At 40.9% G+C, this 8,886-nt stretch overlaps 1 pseudogene across 1 annotated transcript; it reads right to left on the reverse strand.

The window, feature by feature from the left end:
- Window positions 1–7,614: 7,614 nt before the first annotated feature.
- LOC108517070 (geranylgeranyl transferase type-2 subunit beta pseudogene) lies at window positions 7,615–8,657 on the reverse strand (annotated as a pseudogene). Its single transcript, XR_001881995.1, has one exon. The product of XR_001881995.1 is annotated as a geranylgeranyl transferase type-2 subunit beta pseudogene (transcript).
- Window positions 8,658–8,886: the final 229 nt, after the last annotated feature.

An 8,886-nucleotide genomic window follows, 5' to 3' on the forward strand; every position in this document is an offset into this window, starting at 1 on the left:
GGTCTGCAGCTTCAATCCTGAAGCCAGTAAGACCATGAACCCACCGGGCAGGATGAACAACTTCGGATGGGAGGAACTGGGGATGTGCCACCTTTAAGAACTCTAACACTCATCACGAAGGTCTGCAGCTTCACTCCTGTGGCCAGCAAGACCACGGACCCACCAGAAGGAATAAACTCTGGACATATCTGAACATCTGAAGGAACAAACTCTGAACACACCATCTTTAAGAACTGTAACACTCACCGCAAGGGTCCGTGGCTTCGTTCTTGAAGTCAGTGAGACCAAGAACCCACCAATTCTGGACACACCCATCATGTATTTTCTTTTTTTGTTTTTTAAATGTTCACCATTGCTGACTTAGGTTACCACAAGACTTGTCTGTATAAATATTATTGAATAAATGAATTCAGAGGAAAAAAGAACGTGGGAAAAGGTTACAGATGAAAACCTTCATTGTGCTGTGGTTAAGGACTAAGCCTTAGTGATTGTGTTTTTCTTAAAAAGTGAAACATATTTGTTAAGGTGACTTGACTTCAGTAGTTAAACTCTACATATAAGAGGCCTGCTAAAGGTGAAATACTTGTCCGTTAGGTTGAAAAATTTCAAATATAAGCTTTTTTTCTGGCTGCAAAGAAGTTCACTCTAACCCTCCATCTGTTTTGGTCAGAATGCGCTCTACTGGTTTTGTACTGTGTAAGTTTTGAAGAAACTCTCTGACATACCATTAGTTCATACCTTCAACAATTGCATCCATCAATCTCTGTATCAGGGCAGACCATAACCATTTTTTAAAAAAAATTTTGTAGTAATTTNGAAATAGCCAGACCATTACATATACTAATTAAGGAAACTCAGAAAGCCAATACCCATTTAGTAAGATGGACACCTGAAGCAGAAGCAGCTTTCCAGACCATAAAAAAGGCCCTAAGCCAAGCCCCAGTACTCAGAATAAGAAATAGAATGGGGAACTTCATGAGGACATAGTTTCCTCCCCTCAGGATGGCTAGCAACCGAAGAAGGAAAATACTTTTGCCTGCAACTAACCAATGGAAATTACTCAAAACCCTTCACCAAACCTTTCACTTACGCATTGATAGCACCCATCAGATGGCCAAATCATTATTTACTGGACCAGATAGTCGGGGCCTGTAAAGTGTGCCAAAGAAATAACTCCCTGCACTGCAGGCCATACATTTCAATCCCTGTATTTTAACCTCCTTGTTAAGTTTGTCTCTTCCAGAATCGAAGCTGTAGAACTACAAATGTTCTTCAAATGGAGCCCCAGATGCAGTCCATGACTAAGATCTACTGTGAACCCCTGAACCAGCCTGCTAGCCCATGCTCCGATGTTAATGACATCAAAGGCTCCCCTCCCGAGGAAATCTCAACTGCACAACCCCTACTATGCCCCAATTCATCAGGAAGCAGTTAGAGCGGTCATCAGTCAACCTCCCCAACAGCAACTGGGTTTTCCTGTTGAGATGGGGTACTGAGAGACAGGACTAGCTGGATTTCCTAGGCCAACTAAGAATCCCTAAGTCTAGCTAGGAAGGTGACCACTTCCACCTTTAAACACAGGGCTTGCAACTTTGCTCACACTCGACCAATCAGATAGTAAAGAAAGCTCACTAAAATGCTAATTAGGCAAAACAAGAGGTAAAGCAATAGCCAATCATCTGTTGCCTGAGAGCACAGTGGGAGGGACAAGGATCAGGATATAAACCCCGGCATTCAAACTAGCAAGGGCTACACTCTTTGTGTCCCCTCCCCTTATATGGGAGCTCTGTTTTCACTCTATTTCACTCTATTAAATCTTGCAACTGCACTCTTCTCGTCCGTGTTTTGTTACGGCTTGAGTTGAGCTTTAGCTCACTGTCCACCACTGCTGTTTGCCACCATTGCAGACCCGCAGCAGGCTTCCATCCTTCCAGATCCAGCAGGATGTCCGCTGTGCTCCTGATCCAGCAAGGCGCCCACTGACACTACTGATCAATGGAGCGCTAAAGGCTTGCCATTGTTCCTGCATGGCTAAGTGCCTGGGCTCATCCTAATTGCGCTGAACACTAATCACTAGGTTCCATGGTTCCCTTCTGTGACCCACAGCTTCTAATAGAGCTATAAGATTCGCCGCATGGCCCAAGATTCCATTCCTTGGAATCTGTGAGGCCAAGATCCCCAGGTCAGAGAACACAAGGCTTGCCACCTTCTTGGAAGTGGCCCACAGCCATCTTGGGAGCTCTGCCAGCAAGGACATCCTGTAATACTCTGGCTCTCGCCTCCTCACATACCTTGCTCTATCTTCCTTGCTGCACTTCTTGTTTTCCTTAAGCATGTTCTGTTTACTCCCTCCACAAGATCTTTGCACCTGCTGGTCTTTCTACCCAGACCACCCAGTTACCACTTTAATTATCTCTCTTCCAACCCTTCACCAACTTACACCCCACATTTCCAGTAACTTTTAGTATTTTACAATTTCAGTTGAATTATTTCTTAATTAGAGATGCATTTCATTCATTCTATCTAGATTAGGCCTCCCATTGAGAGGTGACAATGTGCTAGCAGCCCTCCCTCTTGGTGCCTCCTCGGCCTTGGTGTCCACTCTGGCTGCGCTTGAGGAGCCCTTCAGCCTGCCTCTGCACTGTGGGAGTCCCTCCCTGGGCTGGCCGAAGCCAGAGTCAACTCCCTCTGCTTGCAGGGAGGTGTGCAGGGAGAGGTGCCCGCGGGAACCGGGGTTGTGTGCCATGCTTGCGGGCCAGTGTGAGTTCAGGGTGGAGGTGGGTTTGGCGGCCCTGCACTTGGAGTGGCCGGCAGGAGTTGGACAATGACGGGCTTACCACCTGGGCTGGCAGCTGCGCCCAGTCCCTCAGCACTGCCAACCCTCCAGCACCGCACCTGAATTCTCTCTGGGCCTCAGCCGCCTCCCCTCGTGGCAGGGCTCGGGACCTGCAGCCCACCATGCCCGAGCCCCTCCCCCCAACTCCTGTGGGCTCCCATGCAGCCCGAGCCTCCCCAAAGGGTACTGCCACCTGCTCCACGGCACCCGGTCCCATCAACTGCCCAAGGGCTGAGGAGTGTGGGCACGTGGCACAGGACTGGCAGGCAGCTCCACCTGTGACCCCAGCACAGGATTCACTAGGGGAAGCCAGCTGGGCTTCTGAGTCGGGTGGCCACTTGGAGAACTTTTATGTCTAGCTGGAGGATTGCATATACATGGATTAGTGCTCTGTATCTAGCTCAAGGTTTGTAAACACACCAATCAGCACTCTGTGTCTAGCTCAAGGTTTGTAAATGCACCAATCAGTGCTCTGTGTCTAGCTCAAGGTTTGTAAACACACCAGTCAGCACCCTGTCAAACCGACCAATGAACTCTCTATAAAATGGACCAATCAGCTCTCTGTAAAATGGACTGATCAGCTCTTTGTAAAATGGACCAATCAGCAGGATGTGGGTGGGGTCAGATAAAGGAATAAAAGCAGGCTGCCCGAGCCAGCAGTGGCAACCCACTGGGGTCCCTGTCCCGGCTGTGAAAGCTTTGTTTTTTTGCTTTTGCAGTAAATCTTGCTGGTGCTTACTCTGGGTCCACACCACCTTTAGGAGCTGTAACACTCACCACAAAGGTCTGCAGCTTCAATCCTGAAGCCAGTAAGACCATGAACCCACCGGGCAGGATGAACAACTTCGGATGGGAGGAACTGGGGATGTGCCACCTTTAAGAACTCTAACACTCATCACGAAGGTCTGCAGCTTCACTCCTGTGGCCAGCAAGACCACGGACCCACCAGAAGGAATAAACTCTGGACATATCTGAACATCTGAAGGAACAAACTCTGAACACACCATCTTTAAGAACTGTAACACTCACCGCAAGGGTCCGTGGCTTCGTTCTTGAAGTCAGTGAGACCAAGAACCCACCAATTCTGGACACACCCATCATGTATTTTCTTTTTTTGTTTTTTAAATGTTCACCATTGCTGACTTAGGTTACCACAAGACTTGTCTGTATAAATATTATTGAATAAATGAATTCAGAGGAAAAAAGAACGTGGGAAAAGGTTACAGATGAAAACCTTCATTGTGCTGTGGTTAAGGACTAAGCCTTAGTGATTGTGTTTTCTTAAAAGTGAAACATATTTGTTAAGGTGACTTGACTTCAGTAGTTAAACTCTACATATAAGAGGCCTGCTAAAGGTGAAATACTTGTCCGTTAGGTTGAAAATTTCAAATATAAGCTTTTTTTCTGGCTGCAAAGAAGTTCACTCTAACCCTCCATCTGTTTTGGTCAGAATGCGCTCTACTGGTTTTGTACTGTGTAAGTTTTGAAGAAACTCTCTGACATACCATTAGTTCATACCTTCAACAATTGCATCCATCAATCTCTGTATCAGGGCAGACCATAACCATTTTTTAAAAAAAATTTTGTAGTAATTTTGGTAGCATTCCTCATTATATGAATCTTGAGACTATGTTGTTAAAGAGTGTTAAAAGGAAAAATGTGTCCTTGTTACTGAAAGATGTTAACTTATTTTAAATAGAGTTGTTATTTGAAAATAATTATTGTGCATGGAGCATTAAGGTACTAACAGAAGCTTTGCTCATATTGATTATGTGTCATCATCCGTCTTGTTAACATTTTTAATGTAACTCAACACTTGTAATTTGACAATGCTATAAACATTATTTGAAGTGAGATGATGAGAATATATACAGTTCTAGAGTTTCTTTTGGTGGTTTTATGCTGACTGAATGCATTAACGACTAAATTATTCTCATTTAGAATGCATTGATTTTCTGTCTTTAGGGTACTCTAATTATCTTCAAGATAAGAGACAAGCAGACCTACTTTCAAACTGAATGCACACCTCTTCACAGTTTAGGCTGCTTTCGAATGCTACCTTCTCAAACCAATATCTTCATTTTAACTCTGGGGAATGTAAATCAAACACATCAAGCAGTTGTAAGTGTAATGAGTTATCTCTACAAAGGAACTGCATTTTGAAGTTGGTGTAAGCCACTCTGACATTTAAGAATCAATTCAGTGGAAACATATCAAGTAAAAGAGACTCTGAAATAGGAGTTCTATTGCATACCTTTCTTTTTTTTAATTTACTTTTTTTTATTATTATACTTAAATTCTAAGGCACAGGTGCACAACATGCAGGTTTGTTACATATGTATACATGTGCCATGTTGGTGTGCTGCACCCATTAACTCATCATTTACATTAGGTATATCTCCTAATGCTATCCCTCCCCACTCCTCCCACCCTACAACAGGCCCCAGTGTGTGATGTTCCCCACCCTGTGTCCAAGTGTTCTCATTTTTCAATTCCCACCTATGAGTGAGAACACGCAGTGTTTGACTTTTTTCCTCACGATAGTTTGCTCAGAATGGTGGTTTCCAGCTTCATCCATGTCCCTACAAAGGACATGAACTCATCCTTTTTTTCATGGCTGCATAGTATTCATGTGCCACATTTTCTTAATCCAGTCTATCATTGATGGATATTTGGGTTGGTTCCAAGTCTTTGCTATTATGAATAGTGCCGCAATAAACATACGTGTGCATGTGTCTTCATAGCAGCATGATTTATAATCCTTTGGGTATATACCCACTAATGGGATGGCTGAGTCATATGGTATTCCTAGTTCTAGATCCTTGCGGAATCACCACATCGTCTTCCACAATGGTTGAANCATTTTCAATTCCCACCTATGAGTGAGAACACGCAGTGTTTGACTTTTTTCCTCACGATAGTTTGCTCAGAATGGTGGTTTCCAGCTTCATCCATGTCCCTACAAAGGACATGAACTCATCCTTTTTTTCATGGCTGCATAGTATTCATGTGCCACATTTTCTTAATCCAGTCTATCATTGATGGATATTTGGGTTGGTTCCAAGTCTTTGCTATTATGAATAGTGCCGCAATAAACATACGTGTGCATGTGTCTTCATAGCAGCATGATTTATAATCCTTTGGGTATATACCCACTAATGGGATGGCTGAGTCATATGGTATTCCTAGTTCTAGATCCTTGCGGAATCACCACATCGTCTTCCACAATGGTTGAACTAGTTTACTGCTTGCCTGGTAGGTTTTTGATTTCTATGTTCCAAAATCCTCCATCTTCACTCACGTTATCAGAAATGTTCACATATTAGAAGAGCTCCGTGAAATTTCTATTTTCAATTCCTGTTCTTCCCTCTCTGACTTAATGTTGACACTTGAACTTGCTCCGTGACCTCATTAAATGATCCTTTTTCGATTCTTTCACCATTTGTTGCATTAGTCCCTTCTGAATGTATTTGCTTTCCTCATTTGTGAGACCTCGTAGTTTATCTTGACAATAACTACTTTAAGCATTCTTCTGCCTTGTTGGTCTTTGCTCTGCCTCCAGCTGTATGCAACCATAACTTAGAAATGCTGGCATCCACCTTCTCCACTTTCAGATTCCGGAACAGCACTGGAGAAAATCATGACCCACTGAGGCTTGCTTCTTCCTTTATCAGTTCATCCGATCTCAACTCTTGTTGCTCAGTTGCCACTTACTCATCTTTCATTAAATCTTATAACATTTACACAATTTACACAATTTTTAATCCAAATTAAGTTAGACTGTCAAGTACAGTAGCGTAGATTGTTTTCATTTTTCTTTCTTTCTTTTTTTTAACCAACAGAGTTCACAAATTTCTAAGGTGAAGTACTTTATCTCCCTTAAATGGTTTTATTTCCTTTATCTCCCAAAACGGTAGAAGAAAGGGTGGCTTGGTCTTCTTCCTAAGACTTACTTTTTCAATTATCATTTCTGTTTACATGATTTCTTATCTCCTCTGAAACATTGCTTGTTTAATTACACCTTCTTTTTTGAGCATTAAATATTTCTCTACTAATTCCTTCCTTGTACCCATAAATCAACTTTCTCCAATGACTTAACAAGTTAGAAGCTCTCCCTTGACCCCAAAATCATGTCAGGCTCTTCTCTCTCTGTTTTAACCATTTTTCCTTAAAGATGTCATATTGTTGTATCAAGTTGTTTATTAAATTTGATCACATCTTTTAATTGGTGAGTTTAATCCATTTTATTTATTGTAATTACCATTAGATTGGAAATCATTTCTTCTCTTTTATCTTTTTAAATATATATTTTCTTTATTGAATTGTTTGGTTTCCATCTAGTGCACATATCTCTTCAAGATAGTAATTTTATTTCCTTTGGATATATACCCAAAGATAAATTACTGGATCATATGGCCGTTCTGATTTTTTGAGGAACCTATTAATTCTTTCGTTTTTCTGAATTCTGTAAATGGTAAATGTATTATTTATTTTTCTCTTGGACTTCAGTTGCATGACTTGATTTAATCATAACCTGGACTCATCACATATCATCATCGTTGGTCCATGCATGCCCTTTCTCTCTTACTTGTGCAATTAATAGTATAATTACTAAGTGTGAGTATAGAATTCATCACAACACCTAAAATACTTCTAATAGCTTACATACTTACATCCCCACATATACTCTTTCTCTGGTTTTTACGACCTGAATGCTCCACCCTAACCCCAACAAAGTAATAAATGAATACGTAAATAAATAATATGTATTTTTTTTTAAATACAGGTCTTTATTTTACAATATGTATAATTATATAATTTATTAAAATTAATTTAACACAATGTACAAAATAATAACAGTAGTCATTTTTAGATTTAATAAGCACTTCAAATACAGAAATGTTAAAATGGCAAAACTATACTATGCAGCTTTCACTTTAATGAATCTAGCTCACTAGCTCAGGCTGAACATTCACTCTCTGAAGCACTTCTTCAGGCATGCAAAAGACAGGATTAACAGGTTTAATCTGTTCTTCTCCCAAAAGTGACAATCCAGCAATTCCAAATAAGGTATGAAAAGGATCCACCATATCTCCTGGCCTGTCTGCAAATCCCCCCGTTTCTTCATCTTGACATGCTAAAATGAAATTACGCAGTTTTTCTCTATCAATCCAATGAAGTCTTCCAATTATCTTTAGGGAAGCCAGGACCCACCATGAATAGCATACATCTGGTAACTGCCCAGCATGGGATTCAGAACCTGGTCTGCAACCAAATCCACCGTCAAAGTTCATACAGGATAAAACAAATTAAATTGCCTTTTCCACATTAATAGCATCAAGCTTCCCCAACAAAGCCAAAGTTGCCACCGCACAAAAAGAGAATCTTGTATCAATTTCTCCCCAAATATCTCTAGCAAAAGAACCATGTTCTTTCTGTAGACCTTTAACATATTCCACAACTTTATTTACGTCGATAACATTAATACTGTCATACAGTGTAAGAATCTGGACAGCACTAAGAGTGTATAAAAGATGAGGATCATGTCCAATACTAGCACTTATTCCACCACATTCATGTTGGCAAGACTTAATAAATGCCAGAATCTCTTCTCTATTCATGCGACGAAGTTGTCCTATGAGATCCACTACTGTCAGACCCCAATAGATGCCACTCATTCTTAAATACTCAGACATACAGTATTCATAATCATCTTTCTTTGAGCCATAGGATGCGATATAATCTGCATGTTTCTCCAATAATAGGGTGTCTGGTGCATCTGACTTGATAATAACATCCTTCTGTGGAGTGCCTTTTTTGAGACAGGGTCTTGCTATGTTGCCAGACTGGAGTGCTATGACAATCAGTATTGTAGTTGTCGCATTTATCATATGCTTTCTTTTTTAATTATATTCTTATATATGACAGCAATAAATGATTTATCAAAATTATTTTTATAAGATATGTAGTAATACATGTTCTTTTTCTTGTGTTTTCTTCATTTTGACATCTTTTAAATATCACAAGTTATGAACATAACACAAGTTACT

Source organism: Rhinopithecus bieti, unplaced genomic scaffold (genome assembly GCF_001698545.2).
Source record: "Rhinopithecus bieti isolate Rb0 unplaced genomic scaffold, ASM169854v2 scaffold_39529, whole genome shotgun sequence".
Classification (NCBI taxonomy): domain Eukaryota; kingdom Metazoa; phylum Chordata; class Mammalia; order Primates; family Cercopithecidae; genus Rhinopithecus; species Rhinopithecus bieti.